We start from the raw sequence: 22,494 nt of genomic DNA, 5'->3' as shown, positions 1-22,494 counted from the left end.
TACTTTTTCTCGATTGTTATACACAGTGAAAAATGAAAATATTTTACGGATCTATAAATCGCGTATATTTGTATTTTCAAACAAATGACGTTTCGGGTCCTTTAGAGGTACCACGTACAGTCAGCCGTGACCATGGGACCAGTACAGAATTGAATTTGAAATTCCTAATCTAGAGTATTTTTCCAGATGCTGGTCTGGATATGGCTGGGTTGCCTCCTGGCGGCAGTGCTTTTGTATTTTCGGCAAGTTTACAGCTTCTTCAAAAGGCGGGGTGTAAAGACACCCAGAATCATTCCACCTTTTGGCACGGTGATTAGTATTGTTTTACAGCGAGAGCATATAGCTGAACAAAGTACAAGAGTTTATAAAGAATTTCCAGATCAGAGGTTAGTACAAAAGTAATATTTGTAAGTGATAAGTGACACGCCTGTCCATAACAGTTGCAGTACCATGCAGAGCTTTAAATCATAAAGATTTCATTGTTTCCCAGGTCCCAGGTTCCATTCCCGGGCCGGGAGAAATATTTGTATGACCTACACTTATTTCTCTCGTGAGTTTGGGTGTAATTTGTGGTTGTCTATGTGTGTGTCCATGGCACCCGCGACACAGGGTTTCCCTAGTGCGGGGCTATGTTGAGTGTGTGCGTTATTATTATTATTATTTGATTGAAAATCAACGAGTTTCAATTAACGTGTCCAAGCCTCTGCCGCTGGGGGCCCCTGCCGTTTTACCTATCTAGTCCCATATGACCAATTTAGTCCGCAACACTATTCTGAATATGCTTGCCGATAAGGCGGAAACGCGGTTCAAGCGCTAATGAGGCTGTCGTAGTGCTCTTTTTGTTCCCAAACTTATTAACATAGTAGGTTATTAATTAATTTTCTTTACTAACACCAATATAAATATATTTTATTGTGGTACTTTCGTGGTAAATTTTACATGTTCAATCGTCTTGGGTGCATTAATTCCATTTTATTTATTTATTTATTTATTTATTTTTCAGGGATAACAAACAATTGTACATGAAATGTTTACAATCAGAGTTAAATATTTCTAACATAGGTACACATAGAATCAACAACATTATCCACAAGTTACTATTAGAATTAAAATTAAAATTGTCGTGTGTGATGGGTAGTGCTAAATAAACTAAAATAAATAAAAGGTAAATAAGAAATTAGCTCAGGGCATCAATAATAGCTTTTTTAAATTTAGAAGCAGGCAAATGGAATATGTCAATATTGCTAAACAAATCATTGTAATGAGAAAGAATACGACGTAGAGGAACTCGCTTGCCAGCATTTGTTCTGCAGGTCGCCGTTTTAAACAACGAGTAGGAGCGCACTCGCCGTCGATAAACTCTCATTGGTACATTATATCTAATATGTTGCACAAGAAGATTTTATTCTGTAGTATACTAAAAATTATATTTGAACTTTTACTTGCGGCCGGCAGTGGCTTTCATGTAGATCTAACAACTTTTTTTATTTTCGTTTCTCATTTTCTTTCAATTTGCTTTATTCCTGTTCATCTTTTAACTAATATAACAACCAACGCCACGCTCAACTTGACACGTAGCTGTATTTTTATTGAATTGGATTCTTGTAGACTTTTGACCTTCACAAATTGATGCTCTCACCATCGTCGTCAATTAACTATGATTCACCGTGATCTTCAACGCTCGTGTAAGCGATCGAGGTAGACGTGTGTGTTCTCTATTGTTACTTACGTTATGCAATTACTTTTCGCTATATCTGAAAAGCTAATTATGAATGAGTTCTTATCATTTGTGTAGAACAAAATTGACGCTGTTGGCGAGCTTAGTATTGTGCATTAAATATTTCGAAAGCTGTAAAGGTATTTTGTCACCCAGTTGGTGACAAAATACTTAAGATTTCTCATAGATGGCGCTACGGCTAAAAAGTCTATGAAAAAACCAAATTGTTGTCCGCTGGTTCGTTCCGTGGTTTAGTTGGTATAGCGTCTGCCATGGTATGCTAGAAGACGTCGGTTCGAGTCCGGCTGGATCGAAGGATTTTTGCTGAGTGTTCGATCTTTGTATTAATAATTATCAAAGATGAAGTTTTAAGAAAAGGACCACTTACTCCAGTCAACATCCTTCGCAAAAAATTTGAAACGCGTTCCTCCTGTACAATTCGACCTATTGACGTCACGTTATTACTTAACTTATTTTTTTACCATCCTCTAAGTTACATAAGGACTCCATGGATAAAAAAAAAGGATGTAGGCAGTTACTAACACAATAATCTCAGTACAGAGTACTAAAAAAACCGACCTCAAAAGTACGTGGAATTACGTCTATTTGCTAAGTTTTATTGAAATATCCCCTAGTTCGCCACTATACAGGACTTGACACTGGAGATAATAAAAATCGGTTCTCACTACTCAAAGTATATCGAGAGAAAAACGCCTTGAATTGGAGAAATAGCAAAATCAACCATTAAAGTAATTGCTCCTAAATTAATGTTAGGCGCTATTTATGAAAATGAATCTGCATGCATGAACAGCCACCCTTCGAGGTGGATGATTTTCTTCAAAATGAAATGGGACCACTATGGAAGCACCCCCTTTCCAACAAAAAAAGAATAATGAAAATCGGTTCACAAATACCGGAGTTATCGCGTAACATACATACAAAAAAAGAACATACAGTCGAATTGAGAACCTCCTCCTTTTTTGAAGTCGGTTAAAAATAAGACACAAATTTGAGCTCTTAAGTTACAGTTGGTAAACAAAATATTCTTGTATTTTTAAGGACGATTTCTAGCCTGCAGGAGTCATGTTCCGTAGGTTCCGTGAGCGTACTATAAAAAAACAATTAACACAAACATATTCTAGTAACAATCATAAAATAGTTGCAATCCTTTCGATTGCGAATAGTATACATACAAATCATAATATAATTATAATCTCCTTTCATTGCAAATCACTGAAATCGTCTGCACTGCAAGATAACTGGCTGTTACCTCATGATCTGGACTTTTTCCACGAGTTGGATAGTCAGATTGACGTCATGTACATCATCGGGGTGTCCTAAGAAGACCTAACAGTTTTCAATTCTGTTAGGTTCTACGGCGCGTTCCAATTCCTGATGCCACGTCTGCAGGTGAGGGATATCGAGATAATCAAGAAAATTGGCGTCAAGGACTACGAGCACTTCCTCGACCACAATAATTTTGTCAATGAGGAGTCGGACCCCATGTTTGGGAGGAATCTTTTATTTTTGAAAGGTATGTAGTGGTTAATGCTGTATCTATTAAAGACCGTTTTAAATAATCTTCCCAAATTATATGCTTCTTCTAAAACTATAATCTCAGTACAGAGTACTAAAAAACCGACCTCAAAAGTACGCGGAATTACGTCTATTTGCTAACTTTCATTGAAATATCCCCTAGTTCGCCACTATACAGGACTTGATACTGGAGATAATAAAAATAGGCTCTCACTACGACACTACTCAAACTATAGCAAGGGAAAAACGCCTTGAATTGGAGAAATAGCAAAATCAACTAAATAATTGCTAAAAGTAATTACTTCTAAATTAAAGTTAGGCGCTATTTATAAAAATGAATCTTCATGCGTCAACAGCCACCCTTAGAGGTGGATGATTTTCTTCAAAATAAAATGGGACTACTATAGAAGTACCCCCTTTCCAACAAAAAAAGAATCATGAAAATCGGTTCACAAATACCGGAGTTATCGCGTAACATACATACAAAAAAAAAACATACAGTCGAATTGAGAACATCCTCCTTTTTTGAAGTCGGTTAAAAAGAGGAAAATTCCCGTTTTCTATAATGACAACATAAGCATCTCGCTTGTATTGGTTTCGTCGATGAGTTTACAATCACCTAGATAAGCATAAATGCCGTTTATCTTAGAATGATTCCGAGTCGAGTACGATGAACAAGATACCAACGGCTTTCAGGTGTGTGTGTGTGTTTGCAAAAATACTATCTTCAATTATACAACTCTTGATCAACAGGTCACGAATGGAAGGACATGCGATCGACCCTCAGCCCAGCTTTCACCAGCTACAAAATAAAGATGATGTTGTCACTGATGGTGGAGGTTGGAGATCAATTAATCTTCTCGCTTAAAAACAAAATAAAAGAGACTAAACGTAAGTGGATCTTGGACATTTATCATCATTTCGAAAAACCTAACGTGCTGGTTTATGGATTTTTCTTCGCTATTGAATGCAAGTAAGTTTACGAAAGTTGGTGTGAAACGACTGGCAGACAAACAAAGACGTCGACACTACCACACAAAATGCTTATTTTAGATTAGGATTTCGTCTACAGTGCCATGGACAAATGGACTTCAAGGCATTAAACCTCTTGGTAATGTCAGGGCTCCGTTATTCGCCCAAGGTCACGCGATTAATGCCTACCGTTGAGTGTCGGAACAAACTCTCAGAAAGAACGCCTGGAAGGTGTTCGTACAGGTGTCGCAAAACATATAACTGCACTAGCTTCAATACTCTGTTACCTACTAGAGAAACTCAAAGTTAGTGAAGCCACACTGTACCTACAGTAAAAGTTCCACCATAAATATTTATATGAGAAAAAGTATTTTTAAGTAATTTTGACATTCTCTAATGAGCAGGAAAGTCCTATTTTAGAAATTTAGAAAAAGTTGATGCAACACCTCTTTGCTCCTATTTTCCCACAACAATTTACTTAAATTATTCACGCGTTTCCGAATGTTCCCTGTAATAAAATTCAACAGCAACGATTCATCACACTCTAACCGCTCCCGCGATGCGCTCCTCCTACCGTAAAATGGCGGCTATTTGGTTTCGCAAATTAGAAAAGCATTCAGTTTAAATACAAGTTTTTATAAATAAAAATTATTATTCTGCATTGCTAAATAAATACCCTCCGTACTACCAACAAAAACATCTCAAATAAAATGCAGTAATACACCGCAAATCCTGCACTTAAAAAGCACTAATGAAATTTTTGGTGTACTTGGATAAATATATATATATTCCGTTTCAGTGGTTCTAACGTTTACCATGAAATTACTCCTTTAAAGTATAGTTTATAAACATTTATATTCAGGGTAAACTTAAAAAACGCTACTTACGGTATGTTTTCAATAAATAAACACCGAAATCACCAGCCCAAAAAATAACACACACGATTGTCGTGACGTATTTTTGAAGTTATTTTTTTTTTTTTAATGACAGACCCAGGCATTAAAAACTTTATGGTTTGCTAGAGTAGTTACCGAAATAGCAATTAATATTAATTCTTTTACCTGTTATAACTTCGATATCCGATCAATCGGTATAAAATCATCACCGGCACCTCTAGGTGTGGTATGCGTCTACGGCTGCATGTATCGCGTGAGCGAATAAAGTCTTTTGAAATTGACGTACATTTAAAAAGTAAATAAATAATTGTACTTTCAAAGCCTCAAACAAGTGCATTATAATCTTTATAAAACCCTAGCGTACTGGGTATTTTTTACTTTTCAGCGCAAGCCTTTGGGTTCATTTCTCCTCGCAGTGTGCATCTGGAGTTATTATTGAGATTTTGGTATTTTCTATTTTGTATGAGAGTGATGTGTCTGTTACATAGTAATTATTAGTAACTAATCTATGATAATATCTGTATTTTTATAATTCCTTTAATTTACAGAGGGTTATTTGGACGTTGATGTGAAAGACCTTGCGAGCAGATACGGGAGTGACGTGATTGCCTCTTGCGCGTTTGGTCTGAAGGTGGATTCTTACAAGGACGAGAACAACCAGTTTTATGCAATGGGAAACAGTGCTTCAAGCTTTAACTTCCGTCAGATACTCGTATTCTTACTTTCGACTTCTTTTCCGACGGTGTCTAGAGTGAGTACCTTTAATGTTCTCCGTTATTATTTACATAATGACGTTTGTGACGTGTACGGATACGTCTATATCACACGAATGTAAATAAAACATATTCTCATAGGATAGAATACGTTTATTTGCCAGAGTACAGTAATTACAAAGGTCTTAAGTTAAATTAGGTACATTGTATTCAACCTGCAAGCAGATGTGCAAATATTAATGGGATTCAATGTTTCTTTAGTCTCTATAGTTTCTAATTAATGTAATGAATTTGTAAATTCTAAGTATTCTTTATTACTATAGAAGCAATGTGTCAAAAGCCATTTTGTCAATTTTAATTTAAAAGTATGTCCTTGTAACAATTTGATTTCTTTAAATTATAATTATACACATGTTGAAGCAGTTATTCTTATAAATTACTTTATGGCAACGAGGTTGGTATAAGAGATTCATAGTTTTTGGTCTAGTTTGCCTTTGAATGACTTCACCGCGTGTTTTAAAATATTGAGGATGAGAGTTGACAAATACGCAGATATCCCTAATGTACATGTATGGCAAAGGTCAGTACATAGTGCTAAAAAACCGACCTCAAAAGTTCGTGGAATCACATCTATGTGCCAAGTTTTATTGGAATCGGTTACCGGAAAGTGCGCGACATCGGCTAGTTTGCCACCCTTGGAAGTGGAATATTTTCTTCAAATTTAAATGGCCCTTGTACCGAGGTATACCCTCTTTCCAACAAAAAATCGTCAATAGCATAACACGTGATTAGCATTTCTTAGTTTTCAACCGACTTCAAAAAAGGAGGAGGTTCTCAATTCGACTGTATGTTCTTTTTTTTCTTTTTTTTTTGTATGTATGTTACGCGATAACTCTGGTATTTGTGAACTGATTTTCATGATTCTTTTTTTGTTGGAAAGGGGGTACTTCCATAGTGATCCCATTTAATTTTGAAAGAAATCATGACCTCTAAGGGTGGCTGTTCACGCATGAAGATTCATTTTTATAAATAGCGCCTAACTTTAATTTAGGAGCAATTACTTTTAGCAATTATTTAGTTGATTTTGCTATTTTTCCAATTCAAGGCGTTTTTCCCTCGATATACTTTGAGTAGTGTCGTAGTGAGAACCTATTTTTATTATCTCCAGTATCAAGTCCTGTATAGTGGCGAACTAGGGAATATTTCAATGAAACTTAGCAAATAGACGTAATTCCATATTCAGCAAAACTCGTTACGGACATAGAGTATTATAAAATCCTAGATATCGGTTAGATGAACAACCACAATTTATTTTATAATTATACTCATTTCAGTGAATTCAAAACTTTAAAACGCTCCCCTGTAAACTTAGCAATTTCAACATACGATACTGTACGTAGGAGGAGTCGAATGAAGTTCGAGAAGTTCTTCCGTGTGCTATAAAGAAATCTATTCATTATATCACGTTGATGAACATTTGCTTTATCGCAGAATGTTAATTTCGTGACGTAAATTATATTTTTTAATTACTAAATCGCGTGTACAATGAAATTTAAATTAAGAAAAACAGAATTTTCTAAAGATAATTCAGTAAAACACCATTTTAAAGCTAAAAGCTAAAATGGGTAGGGAGAGTAATCACAATTAGGTACACGAGATTTGGAATCTTCTGTCCTAAAGCCGACAACGCCTTTGTTTTGTTCAATCAATTAACTCAGTATCGCTAATAACCTATAAGTGAACGTTTCCACTATTTTCCGTTACGCGGATCGCTCTGTCAGAGGCTGGACTTAATCTGGTTTGTTAACATAGAAGTTGATTTTGGTAGATAAATCAATACACAATCTAGTTTGTTTTTAATTAAATATTTACTAAATATATTTTATCATCTTTTTAGATATTCAAATGGAGTGTTTTCTCTGAGTCTGTACAAAACTTCTTTAGGACGCTGGTGAAGGATATGATGCAAAATAGGGAGTTATAAATATAATTCGGCCTGATATGATACATTTGCTAATGGAGGCTAAAAAAGGCAATATTTTACTTTCTTCGCTTGTTCAGTAGTTTACCGTCCTAACGATAGCTCCGATCCCTGTAAAACCAAATTAGGATTTATTTTACTAAACCGACTTATCTATTTTAACTTTACAGAATCATTTTTCTAAATCTTTGATATTTTTTGATATTATCTACACATACACATGTAAGACCCGTCGAACTACAGAAAGGGTCAGATTTTAAACCTCAAATTTAAGTACCAAATAAATGAATAAAGCCACATCTGCAAAATGGCAACTATTTAGAGAGAGAAAAGGTTCTAAGAACAAAATTAGTTCGTATTATTTTTATGAATTTCACGTCATAAAAACACTTTTGATATCCAGGGACGTATTTATTGTACTTTTTTTACTTTTTAGGTAAACTTACCAATGACGAAAAATCAAGCAACGATAAGGACACTGGCTTCGCCACCGTCGAGGAATCGGCCGTTGGCCTGAAGCAAGTCCACAGAGGTATTTCAAATCAAAATAGTTACCTAGACATTGAAACCCTATTGGTAGTACTGGCTTGAGCCAATGTTGACAATTGGTGGAAGAATGGTCCGTCAAAGCAACCAACAGGGAAAATACACTAAAGTAACCTCCCCCCACGACTTACTATTTCTTTTTTATTATTTTGAATGCTATCGATACTTTATGAAGACGAAGGAACAATTTCTGCCACGACGTCAGCATCTGGCGTTCTACCATATAATAAAACAAATATGGTAACTCTATACAAACTTTACAGCGCGGCTTGTATGTGTGCACGCCCGCCACTCGCCGTGTACAGACGCGCACATTTGCATAATCTCACGTTGCAAAGCGCGGGTTGTCGTATACGCCATTTATTGTAGAATTGCAGCTGTCGCTCGTATTTAGCTCGGTAGGTATTTAAATAATAACATTAAACAGTAGACGTGTTTATTGTTTTGTTTGTGGGTGTTCTTTTTTGAACAAGAGAGCCGGAAATTCAGAATTGTTCAGTATTTCATTTCTATTTCATAAGAATCTCACAATCAATCTGTATACACAATTTCAATACGAAAGTACCTATTGCATTTAACAAAGGTTATTTCAGTATAGCACAAGAATACTGTGATGAATACTTCATTTTTTTGCAAATTACATATACGACCTGTAAGTACAACTAAAATAATAATGTAACAACCCTACGAAGTGTAGGCATTTACGCGCCGAACAAGCAGCCCTACTTGCGCTTATTATACTATGGTTCCAATTCCTAATTGCGGAAATGTTTGCCTAAGCATGGTTTCGTTACAATAAAACCACACCCCAGACACTCCGTACAACGGTCGAAAGTTATTTACCTACTACTACTACATATAGCAAGGTGCTATCTGCACACGCGCAAATGTGTGCGTGAAGTGGCAGGGTTACCCATCACCCGGGCGGCGTCGTGGTGAATGTTCACTGATCCCACGGCGCCGACTCAACCGGCGAGAGGGAAACCCGGGGGGGTTTTAGTGGGGTAGGCCCTCCAGTCTGGAGGGAGAGTCCCCACATAACCCCTGAGTCTCCCTGGGCTCAGGGGTATCCATAAAGATTTCTCCCCCGTAAAAAAAAAAGGGGGTTACCGATCATTTTCTTGTACTATTACGTTACGTGGTTAGAACGGCAACATAGCGAGAATTCTAACGCGAATCTGTTATCTATAATTCTATTAATAGAATCCTAATAATTACACATGTTCATTATGTATTTATATCGATATATTATTATATTTTTCATTTATTCACTAACTGGAATAATATGGGAGATTTATTTAAAAAATATATTAAAAGCTCTTCAAATGTTATATTTTGGACAGGTACTTTTAAATAAGGTAACTAAGGTATGTGAAATTGCATGTACAAGATTACCTAGTTAATAATTTGGCATATTCACTACATAATATTTATCGGTAATACAAATTGAAAATTCGAGAACCCTTGTCTACTAGGTCACGAACTTATGGCGTCTCATTATACTGATATAATAAATGTGTATTATATATTACTCTGCATTAAATAAATCAAGAAAACAATAACTGAATTAATCTCAGTCATAAGTTCTTTTTACTTACTTCGTTTCATCTTCCGGAAAACGAAAGAAAGAAACTCCTCTCTTTATCCCGTTTAGATGATTATAAACTACACGTAGAGAGCACAATTCATGATCGTTATAAATAGTAACGGACAATGGTGTTATACGTTAATGTACAAGTTTCGTAATGAAATTAAAACTATTTATATTCAAATATCAAAACCGCGAAAACGGCTCGCCGACAGCATTGTCGTCGTTCAGTCAATGTGACCTGCGGAGTGTCCATTCTCGTTTTTTTTTCTCTGCTATAACTTGCCTTTATTACCTTTAAGAGGCCTATTACATTTTTATGCATCAAATGGCCAACTTTGGCTTTCTTATTATGAGAAACTAAAAGACTTCGACAACTGCGACTTATTTAATAGTGTAGAATGGTTATTATTGTAATTCATAGCGGCATCGTTTTTTGGAATTTCTTCCTAAATATTTATTTAGAGCCAAAATTCCGCAGCAAGTTTTTCATAAAATGCGCGACAGCACTTTTTCGAGCTCGTGGATTGAACTACTGTCGCAAGCAAACTAAATAAAAAAAATATAATTATGTCTCTTAATTAGTGGTTTAGTTCATAGCGACCTTGGAATTTTGAAATATGTATAGAATGTGTAGAAAAAAAAAAACAATCAAAACCATACAACTACTAAAAACGCTCAGAATTAACTGCAAATTTCTCCTCACTACATCAATATTATTACGTAAAATTCATACCAGAGTAATCGTTAGTTCATAGGAAATTAAAATTTTATACTTTAAAATAACTATAATATTTTAAATAAACGTAATTACAACTGCCAAATCAGTTCGCGATGCGTCAGCCGTTCGAGTCTCAGTCAGTAGTGCGCGAGCGCTCGTTGACGTTGGATTTGTGCCGAATTTTTTCCCGCCAAACTATCGAGCGTAAACCGTATTGTGCGACCACTTAGTTTTGATCATGTAAGTATTCATTGTAATAAATGTTGTATGGAAAAGCTTATATTATGTTGACTCGTTATATTTCTAAATACGAATCTTTACTTATTGACTTTTAAAATGTTTTTTTCTAGCATGGGTCGAAAAGGTTCCGTGTACAGATGTGTCAAAAAGAAAAGATATACTTCTACATTAAAAAATGCAAATGAAGCAAGGTACATCTGTCTTCAATAAACCTATAACATCTTATTTTCATGCGTTACTTTTTAGCAATTTCTAGAGTGATTTATGGAAATGTTTCAGAAAGAATAAATGTCCGGCCAAGAAGTCAGTTTCAACTCCGGTAGATATAGAAAACCTCAACATAGAGGATGCGGTAACACCCTTTTTCCATTATATATTAGTAGGTACATACGTAATATAAATTTTGTTAATATAGATTTTTTAACGTAATTTTTTTTAGATCCCTACTGGCGACGTTTATTCTTCGCCTACGAACATTTCAAATAAAACAGATGAACTGCGAATACCAGCACTTGACGAGATAGATACTACGTTGACGATAGAAATGGAGAACAGTGCCGTAAGAAAAAAACCTATTGATTTTTATAAAGTTAAAATAGAAAATTCTTGTTCTTTTCTATTTAAAATAATAATAATGAAGAATGTGTATTTCTCTTAAAAATATACATTCACTTACAGATAAATTAAAGTACTTACATCAGACATTTAATATTTGTTACAGAGAGCAGATTACGTAGTTCAGGGGCGGAGAATAATCGATTTCCAGTTCTTTTTAAATCAATTATTTGATATTGAGAAGCACAACGCGAAATTCGGTTGCAAACTGAGTAATTTGAAATTAATTAAAGAAAAACAAAATGGATTAATATCAACAATTCACTTAAACTGTCGCATGTGTGGTTCTATTTTTAAAATAAAAACTTGCAACGATACTGAACCGAAATTAGATGTAAATGCTGGAGCGGTATCAGGAGCCATTTTAACAGGAATCGGTTTATCAAGTCTCAACGAACTCAATGCCTCCATGGATTTACCATCAATACCATTTCGCTTATTTAGCTCTACACATGATGATGTTGCTGAAATATGGCGAATTACTGCTGAAAAGTCAATGACAGACGCGGCCAAAGAAGAACGAGAAGCTGCAATATCTCGTGGTGACGTCAATAGTGCTGGAATAGCAACGATACCAGTAGAAGCTGATGCTTGTTGGAGCAAACGTTCATATAAAACTAATTATTCGGCTTTATCTGGATGTGCAGCTATAATTGGAGAACATACCGGAAAGGTCCTGCACATTGGAGTCCGTAACAAATATTGCGTAACATGCGTTCGCGCCTCTTCTAAAAATGTGCCACCAGGAACTCACGTTTGCACAAAAAATCATTCTGGATCGTCCACCAGCATGGAGCAAGCAATTCTGGTTGAAGGTTTTAAGTGCTCAATAGAGGAACGAAATCTCATATACAATATATTAATAGCTGATGGTGACTCAAGCACATATAAGAACATTCTCGAGAGCAGGCCGTATCCGGACGTAACTGTACAAAAAATAGAGTGTACCAACCATTTATTGCGGAACTACAACAGTAAAAATATGCAGTTGCAAAAAGATACTACGATCCCCCTTAGTGAACGTAAAATTTTAACTGGTAATCGCCTTACTAAGCTACGTACTGCCATCCGCTCGGCGAGTAAGTTTAGAAATGAACAAAATGTTTCTACAGAGACAAAAATAAATAGTTTACAGAAAGATATATTAAATAGTACACGTCATGTTTTTGGAGACCACGCGGACTGTGAAGATTATTACTGCACACCGGAAAGGAAAGCCGAACAAAATCTGGTTCCGATATTACCAAATTTACTTCTGAAATTACGGAAAAACGCATCTCAGTTAGCATTTCATTCCAGAAGCCTGCTCCAAAATTTCACAAACAATCGTGCCGAGCAATTTAACAGTGTCGTAGCCAAAATGGTGGGTGGCAAGAGAATAAATTATTCTTTAAAAGGGTCCTATCAAGCACGCTGCTACGCAGCAGTAGTCGCTTTCAATAGCGGTAAACCGCAATACACATTGTATAAGACACTGTGGGGCAGAAGCCCGGGAAAGTTTCAAAAGGAACTAGAACGTAAACGACATGCCCAAAGTACGTTCTACACAACCCGTCCAAAGCGTTGTAAAACTAAATTTAATTTTGTTAAAACTGACGAACATTATGGCAATGAATGTCAACGTCCAGATATGAACCAAGATGATTTTAACAATGCTAAGAAGCTGTTTTTAAACAACCTTAAGCAACAGACTATAAACCGTCATGAGATCGAGCGCAATACCATTCAGCAAGCAGAAAGCGCATTATGGGTCGATCTTCGGAGATGCCTATTAACGGCATCAAAATTTTCAAAAGTATGCAAGAGACGTGCAAATCAAAATTCGGATGCACTGGTTAAAAGTATTTTGTATACGTATAACTTGAGTCATATACCTGCCATCAGGCACGGAACAGAAAACGAAGCTAAGGCCTTGGAACAGCTTTGTGTACAAGAAAATATCAAAATTGAAAAATGTGGGCTATTTATTGATGATGGGCACTGCTTTCTGGGAGCTTCTCCTGACGGCATTTGTGAAGAAGGACTGGTAGAAATTAAATGTCCCTCTACCGCATTTGGTATCGACCCAGAAGATGCGATTGCAAGAAAAAAAATTAAATGTTTCAAAAGGAACCATGCCGGTGAACTAACTATGAACGAAAAGCACGATTGGTTTTATCAAGTCCAGGGCCAACTTCATATTGCGAATAGGAATATCTGCTTATTTGCAGTGTGGACTGGTCCGGATTACGCTATAAAAGTAGTAAGGGTTCACAGAGACAATGATTTTTGGAAAACTGAAATGTTACCCAAGTTGACGCGTTTTTACCACGACTGTATGCTTCCAGAAATAATCGATTCTCGAAAAGCCAGATCCATGCCACTAAGGCACATCGTTTTCTAATTTCCTTAATATTTCAGCAAAAATAGTAAATAATGTCTTTTTCATATCAACCGAAAAAGACCACAGCTGGATATTTCCCGCTATCGTCTTAATAAATATGTAATAATTATCATATATGTTTTATTGAATTAATATTTAAGAAAATAAAATCCTATTACTCGTAGTTAAAGAAAACATCTACAGGCGTTTACAAAGTTAGAAAATTATTTTTATTCCGATAAAAATAGACAACAATATCATAGTCCAACAATATCTAGTCAAGTTACTCATCATTATTATTAACATATTTCAAGTGAATAAGTAAGACAAATTACTCAAAAATAAACAAAGTATCAAAATCGTTTAATCATAGCTGCAACACAGTGTCGTGAACTCGTGACATCGAGCGTATCATCGCCGTGCTTCAATATACCTAATCTTTCAGGACGAAATTTTGTGATAGGCCTCTTAAGTAATAATAGAATATGTTCGATATTATGTGTCATTGATTAAAAGTTATCACTGCCTCTTTTTGGCTCTATAAATATCAAACCTCTCGTCATACCTTTGATTTTCTGAAAGAGAAAGAAGTAACATACAAGTCTTAGATAATTGTCTGAAAATTTTCAAATAGTGGACTTTTTTAATACGTTTCAAGGGTCATTTTGTTTCAAGTGTCATTCAACTTTAAAATGCTCTCTGTAAACTTGACAATTTCGACATACGATAGGTACTTTATGTATTAGAGGTAGATTTATATTTGAAGATTCTATCATCATTTAAAATTTGTTTAATTTATAATTATTATAACATAGAACAAAACACTAATAAAAACTCATTCGATCTGCCTGAAATTGAACAGCACCCTCAGCGTCCAGTTACACGACGAGAAAATTTCGCCCGGCCGCCGTGCGGCGACCGCTCCGCTACCGCGCTTTCACGTACATTACTTACATAAATCTGAATTCTATTTACTAGGCAACAACATTTAAATTCCCCAGAGTAATACAACCGCGCGGTCGCCGCCCGGTTGCCGCCAAAGCCAAATAAATAGAGCGTATCTAGATGCGGCGCGGCGTGAGCGCGATGATATTCGTGTCGAATAATCGCACCCTCTGGCAATCCGTGCCAGATGCTCTGCCAATTAAGCCACGGAGCGAACCAGCAGACGTTCCGATTTTTTCTGTATTTGTTGCAGACTTTGGTTTTGGTTTGGTAACGCCTTTTTTCGATCTTTGTTATAATAACTAACACAAACTACTTTCAAACAATTGAATATCATGGTAGTAAAATATCGTGACATTCAATAAACTTAAAAATTACGATACATATTTATTTGCAAAATATTGTATTTCAATTGTTTTTGTCAGAAACAAGGAAATTTATTAATTTCCTTCAAAAGCTCACACATTGAGAAATATAATGTAAATTAAAGTGTTTGCCTTTTTACAGTAACTTTTTACAGTACCTGTGCGCGCAAGCCATCCTCTTCGTTTTGGGTGGCTTTGAGACCGTATCCTCTACCATGTCGTTCCTGTTGTACGAGCTGGCCGTCAACCCTGACTTGCAAGAGAAACTGTACCAGGAAATTAGAAAGAACGAGGTCGAGAACAATGGGAAATTGGACTTTAATTCTATACAGAATATGGTTTATATGGACATGGTGATATCAAGTAACTTTCTTCTTTTGTCTTTGCAAAAACCTCATCATGACAAAAATTAAATAAGCCGGTCTCGCTAAGTAATCCTTGATGTTCAAACGAACTTCTGGAAGTGAAGTTTGATCAATATTATATTAGTATTATCCGATTTCGATTCCGATTCAATTCACTCCAAATCGATACCTTAATATCGATTTGTTTTTCAATCCACTCTTGGCATTCGCCACGCCAGGAGCTGTCATTTCTTTTGAGAAGAGAACGCAATAAACTTTTCTGTATATATGACTTATTTCTTCGAATATAGCAAATATTATCTCGATCGAACTTCATTTCCCAGAAGTTCGTTTGATCATCAATTATATTTCGCTGCTTCATTCTTCAGATACAATAATGCCTAGGTAGATGTTCAGAGAATTTGTTTTTAATATTTACCATCAAAAGAAAAATATTGGTACAATATACATAACCTTGACAATAATGTTTATTTATTTATTTATTTTCTTATAATATATAAGAAATCTTAATTAGGTCTAGAGAAGATGAATCCGGCGAAAACTCATTCATCAGTAACTGGACGATTATAAAATTTAGCAAATGTAAGTGAAAAGCTAGTCCAGCCAGCTGTTTTTCAGATGGTGTCAATGGACACTCCTGAAGCGGCTACAGCCGATGTGACGAGTACCGTGTGCTCCAAAAATATTTGTGTCGACACCGCATACCGCGAGAGTTTGCCTGATACATCGACTGATGGTTTGAGATGTAACATTTTAATAGGGACGTTCAAAAGTAATGAATAATTTATCTGTATTGTTCTGACGTTTATCGGCTGTCATTAAAAGATAATCGTTTAAAGTTTTAGCAGGGCTTATTTTGAAGTTTTCAACAAAAATAGAAAACTAACTTTTCTATATAGTCTCGGGTCTGAGTGTTTGTGGTTGTTCTTGTTTCCGATTTCCATAACACAAGTGCTTTAGCTACTTACTTTGGGATCAGAGCAACGTTCGTGATGTGGTCTCTAATACTATGGTGTCTAATATTAAAGAGTAGGAATGTCGAATTACAAGGGTTCGAGCAAATAAAGCATAACTAGAAATATATTGAAACATTTGAAGTTTCCTTAAATGAATATTTTATATTTCAGAAACATTAAGATTATGGCCACCCGGATTTAACCTGGACAGACACTGCACCAAAGACTACAACTTGGGCAAACCTAATGACGAAGCTACTGAGGACTATATTGTAAGTATTAAAAATAAAACTACCCTAATATGTTTATAAGATTATAGGTAAATCATTATACCAGGAATTCGAAGAACAAAAAATACTTAGTTAAACTAATATCAACAAAGTTTTTATAGAGTTTAAAGCAATACCCGTATTTCAGACATTTTTAGTAATAAGGTATCCCTATATACAGTTTTAATCTTCGCGTTGCATGTACTAACGTTTGAAAACGAGAATAAATGCATTTAAATAATTTAATAGGTATTTTTACACGTACCCTCCCGAAGAAATGTTCTAGACCAAAATTAGTATAAGATAACAAACAGAGAAAATAACTATTAAAAAAAAACCCTCATCATCATCACCTCAGCCTATTCAACCACTGTTGGGTATAGGCCTCCTCTTTTGCACACCAGCTCAATATGTCCTGTGCGAGTCTCATCCACAGTCTTCCGGCCACGCCGACTATGTCGTCCGACCATCTAGCAAGTGGTCTGCCCCGAGGACGTCTCGCTCCTACAGGATACCACCCTTGGTCGTGTGTCCTGTCAAATGAAACTAAAAATAGCAAAAACAATTCAAATGCACAAAATGGCGTACTACACAGCGTTGACGCTATTTGAAGGATGAACATAAATTATATACATTGGACACGCATAGGTTCTTATTTTTTTGTATATATAAAAAAAATCGTAACGTTTTTGCACCGTTTTTTCTTGTTCGTCTATCGTAGTGATCTAATTACAAGTGTAACCTATATTGTATCCTCCACTACACCTTTCACAGAATAATATTTACTCAGTATTACAGAATAACATGAGTATTGAGTAATTATTAAGATGACTTGAAGAAATAATTGATTACATCAACTTTCCCCAGTTAAAAATATACAGAAATACGAACGAAACCCTGTACCTGCATCAAGGGGTCAAACTATCAAAGGGATGATATGATATCTGTAAGTCTTTCCTGGAACTTACACCGTGTAAATTTACAATAAAAAATATACAAGCGGGCAGCCCGGCCAACAACGTGATGTGCCTTAATTTATTTTTCGTTTTACTTATTTTCTATGGCAAACTATACAGGAACAATACCCAACTTGCATGTTGTACTAGACCAAGTAAATGACAGTTGACCATGTGACACTTTAAAAGATACAGTACACTCGAAAAGTAAAACAAGGTGCATCGTGTTATTCGCCGCGCTCCCCACTTGTATATTTATTATTGTAAATTTACACGGTAGGTACATGTTATAGGAAATAGACTTAAAGACTATTGAGAATCCTTTTGAAAATTTTCTGACGAATATCGTGCGTGAATGGGAACGAAGAACACAAACTTTCCTTATTCTCAATCTTTTTTTCAAATTGTTATGTATCCGCCTAGATCCGCAAAGGCGACGCCCTTGAAATACCCGTGTGCGCCATCCACCGCGACCCAAAGTACTACCCAAACCCAGACAAGTTCGACCCTGAGAGGTTCTCTGAAGAGAACAAGCAAAAGATCCAACCCTTCACCTATTTGCCGTTTGGACTTGGACCTAGGAATTGTATCGGTGAGAATTTTCTCGTATCTCCTTCTTGCCATTTAGCCTCGTGGTTGTACAAATTTATCACGCCGCACCTCTGGTGTGATACAGCTTAATATCTACCTACCAGTATGCCTACTTCAGCATAAATGATTAAACCTCGTGTAGCATTCGGGCAACGCTACTCAATGCTCTATAGCGCAAATAGTCGCCATCAATACATTGAAGTGTATTATTAACTTTATCGGAACGAGTTTGAGCTAGAGCAACGAACATCGAGTATATAACCAGAAATAGAGGCGAAACGTCATTTAATTTGTTTGAAAACTTTTCTGCCGTATCATTACTGTGATAACTGCGCTCCGAATGGCTAGCCCGAATTCAAAACAATTGACGGGTGTCGTCAATGGGTGTCGTCAACTGTTTCACTTCAAACCGACCAGTTAACTTGAGCTTTGCTATAATAGACGAAAATTGCAAAATTACATATTTAATATTTAATTACCGATGAAATGTGACTCCGTTTGTTTTGTAATTAGATGTTTTGCTGTTTTTCCCATACCACCGAATTGAACAGCACAGCATTGTTAGAGATATTATCTTTATTATAATAAATACAGAATATTTTTTGTAATATATGGAGACGTACACACAGGTCAGTAGTTGGCCTGTCTGTATTTCAATGCAAACGAGGGTTAATATTTATAAGAGCTGTATCGCTAATGTGTTACCAGGATTATATGGCCCTCATTTCGTCTCTATTTCTGGTTATATACTCGATGGCAACGAATGACACCACATTTAACAATAAGACGTGAAAATACTTCAGGTAGGTATTATTAATATCTAAAGCACTGAACCATAAACGTTGTGTCTGCTTCTATATCATTCAATTCAAGCATTCTCATGTCCGAAAAGTTCTACCTTTGACAAGCACATTTTTCCCAATGGTAGTGGTTCGTCACCATCTTTGCTACACTGATCCTGAGGATTGGAAATACGTCTTCGATGAATGCAGGTTTCACTCCAGTTTTTGTTTTTAGCTTATTTATTAATAATCTTGGTAGTACAAGATTCGGAATGACATCCCGGTAAAACTCAAACTGATGTCACCTTCATGGCTAGCCAAGTAAGCAATCACTCTTGCCGTCGCCGTTAATTAGTATCATCAACCGGTATACGTACCACTAATGGACACGGATCCAAGGCCCTAAGTGTATAGGGCATGATTACTACTCTGGCCATTTTAGCTTCTTGGATTTGTGACTCGTAAATGATGATTTAGCCACTCACCAATGGAATATTATATCTTCGATCATAAATTAATTGGTGCTTATTTTTCAGGTTCAAGATTCGCCCTCTGCGAACTGAAAGTAATGACATATCAGCTCCTAAACTCCTTCGAAGTGTCGCCATGTAAGAGAACGCCTATAATTGCCAAATTGGAGCCTTCCTCGTTCAATAATCGATTAAAAGGGGGTCATTGGATGCGGTTTAGGACTCGGGTAGAACAATGATGGATGAATGAAGCAAATACGGTGTTGTTTTAGTTATGAGAGTTATTGTATTCTATAATAAATTTGACTTCATTTCAAAACCTGTGTTTTGTGTCTTCGGCATGAACACGTAATCATCCATAATCATGTTACTGCGTTAAGAACTGATGCACAACTGTTACGTTTTAATAAATTTTAACTATATGGATCTCTCTATGGTCACACCTAACTTCAACTCTGTTACCCATTATTGGTTCAGCTGTTGTATTGACTGCTTTAGTACCGCTTCACCGCTTTGGACCATCCTATCATAGTAGAATAAGGTCCAATGATTTTCACACCCAATTTCACAATATCACCTCCGCTAGAGTTTTTAAAAGGTAAGGACGGGCCACTCCGTCTTGATCCGATAGTGAACTTGGAAAATACCAGTGAATTTAATCTAAATATAAAGGAAGTGAAATCGGAGTTGGATTTTATACAGCGGCTACAAAACCGTATCTCTTAGATTCGACCATGGGTGTCAACGAAGCAATCAACAGCTCTAGATTAAAACTGAAATATTTTGGTTTTCTCTCCCCGAACTTAAATTTGCGCTTGCCAGAAACAAGAAAAAGTAACAATTTTTTTATGATACCAATTAGCAGAACGAGCAATTCGTGCGTCTGGTGATAAGCGACATGCCTGACTACAGCTGTTGCAGTACTACTAAGAGCTTTAAGTCGTAAAGATCTGAAGGACACTGCCACTGCGCTTGTCACCCTGAGAAATAGGTTGACAGAGGTTTAGGTGCCTGTAATTTCACCAGCACATTTAGGGTCAACACACACTGAAAGAGCAGCTCCTGAAGGAGCATTATTGGTGCAAATTATTACTTAGCATTTTGAATCTTATCTTTTAAAGAAACACGTTCAAATTGATTTGAAATGATAATGTATAGTGCGGCTGTGGGACAGCCGCGAGGCTGCGCGAGACTTGTAGCGACTAGTCCAAAGAGGCACCGTGCTAGCTCCACTGGCCGCAACGTGCCTCTGTTCTTTCAGTGTGACTTGACCCTTAGCCTTCAAAATATGAACGCAGTAAAGCTCACATTATTGCTTAGCGGCAGAAACAGGTAAGGAGGTACTTACTGTATTTCCCTGAACGAATTTGTTCACAAGGAGCCTACTTGACTCTCCCTCCAGGCTGGAGGGCCTACCCACTAAAACCCCCCCGGGTTTACCTCTCGCCGGTTGAGTCGGTGAATATTCACCACGACGAAGGAGCCTACTGCTACTAAAAATTTTCAAATATATTTCATAACAAACATTAAAATTTGTGATTTTGAATTTGCAAAATCATTGTGTACAACAAATGAGAATATTTTATAGTCATAATTGTATAGTCATTATTACCATGCTGGTATTTTAAGATAGACCAACTTTTTTATACAATTAGATTCAATTATTATGATAAGACTGTCATAATGTCTTTGCAATATAAAATAAACGTTACTAAAATATGGTATGGTTAATGAAATTGTTCCACGTGTTGGGACGAACAAGTTGTGCGCCACTCGGAGCTTTAATGACGAAGATCTGAACTATGGACACCTTCAAATTAGGCGCTTGCAGAAGCGATGTAGGGCGTTCAGTAATTTTTAGTTCACTAATTGTGACTGCATAAAAGGCGCGCGAGTTAAGGATGCTGCCTCGGCATTCTCAGATGTTTGTTTTACCTAAATTAGTTCGTTGAGTCCACCAGGACCCCTAGCCCAATCCCCCAAAGGATCTTTGTGAACTCAGCAGTTCATTAGAATCCCCTAAGTTAAATGTATGTAAAGTAGCAATCACATTGCGACAATAAATAATTACTTATTGTACCCATCGGGTACCTTGTCGTAACGTTTTTTGACTTGGGTAATGACTGGCGAGAAATACAATGGCATCAATAAAATGGCATTAATGTTGAAATTAGTGGCTGTCTATGGATCTTAGCACTTGCGTAGCTTTATTTATTAAACTGTAAAATTGCAACTTTTAGCACTTTCGTTGTTACTTTAATTAGAAGCAATATAAGCTTACTACAATAGTAATACTCGAGGTTCTTCTTGTACCAGACTTCAGAATATATAATAAACTAGCTCCCGTACGACTGCCTTTTACTTTTTCTTAAGTGGCGCAACCGGTTGAGCCGTCTAAGTGTCGTATTCTAGAACTCTACTCAATGCTCAAGTTAGGATTGCACTGGAAACACAAGCACTGGAAATACGACCCTAATGGCAGGGACTTGAGTATGATTTCGAGTGATTTAAACCATAACTGCCTCCGCGGCCGAACGGTTACCATGCCGGACTGCCACGCAGAGGTCCCAGGTTCGATTCCCGGGCCGGGAGAAATACTTGTATAGCCTACATTTATTTCTCTCATGAGTTTGGGTGTAATTTGTAGTTGTCTATGTGTGTGTCCATGGCACCCGCGACACAGGGTTGCCCTAGTGCGGGGCTATGTTGATTGTGAGCGTTATTATTATTATTATACTCTAATCCTGACTTGAGCATTGAGTAGAGTTCGAGAATGACCCTTAGAAACGCATCGAGCAGCGGAGCCATTGCCAACGCCGAGAGAGGAGAATCAAGGAGACGACCGTCTCCACACTTTGAAGACGGCCAGTGAACCTACAAATTTCTTAAGACAAGGAGAGGCATCGTC

At 36.6% G+C, this 22,494-nt stretch overlaps 1 pseudogene; it reads left to right on the top strand.

The window, feature by feature from the left end:
* The first annotated feature begins 186 nt into the window (after positions 1-186).
* On the top strand, positions 187-19,855 carry LOC113233866 (annotated as a pseudogene).
* Positions 19,856-22,494: the final 2,639 nt, after the last annotated feature.

The sequence above is a fragment of the Hyposmocoma kahamanoa genome, unplaced genomic scaffold, assembly GCF_003589595.1.
Source record: "Hyposmocoma kahamanoa isolate Upper Pololo Valley unplaced genomic scaffold, ASM358959v1 80, whole genome shotgun sequence".
Lineage (NCBI taxonomy): Eukaryota > Metazoa > Arthropoda > Insecta > Lepidoptera > Cosmopterigidae > Hyposmocoma > Hyposmocoma kahamanoa.
This window is presented reverse-complemented; position numbering and strand designations above follow the sequence as displayed.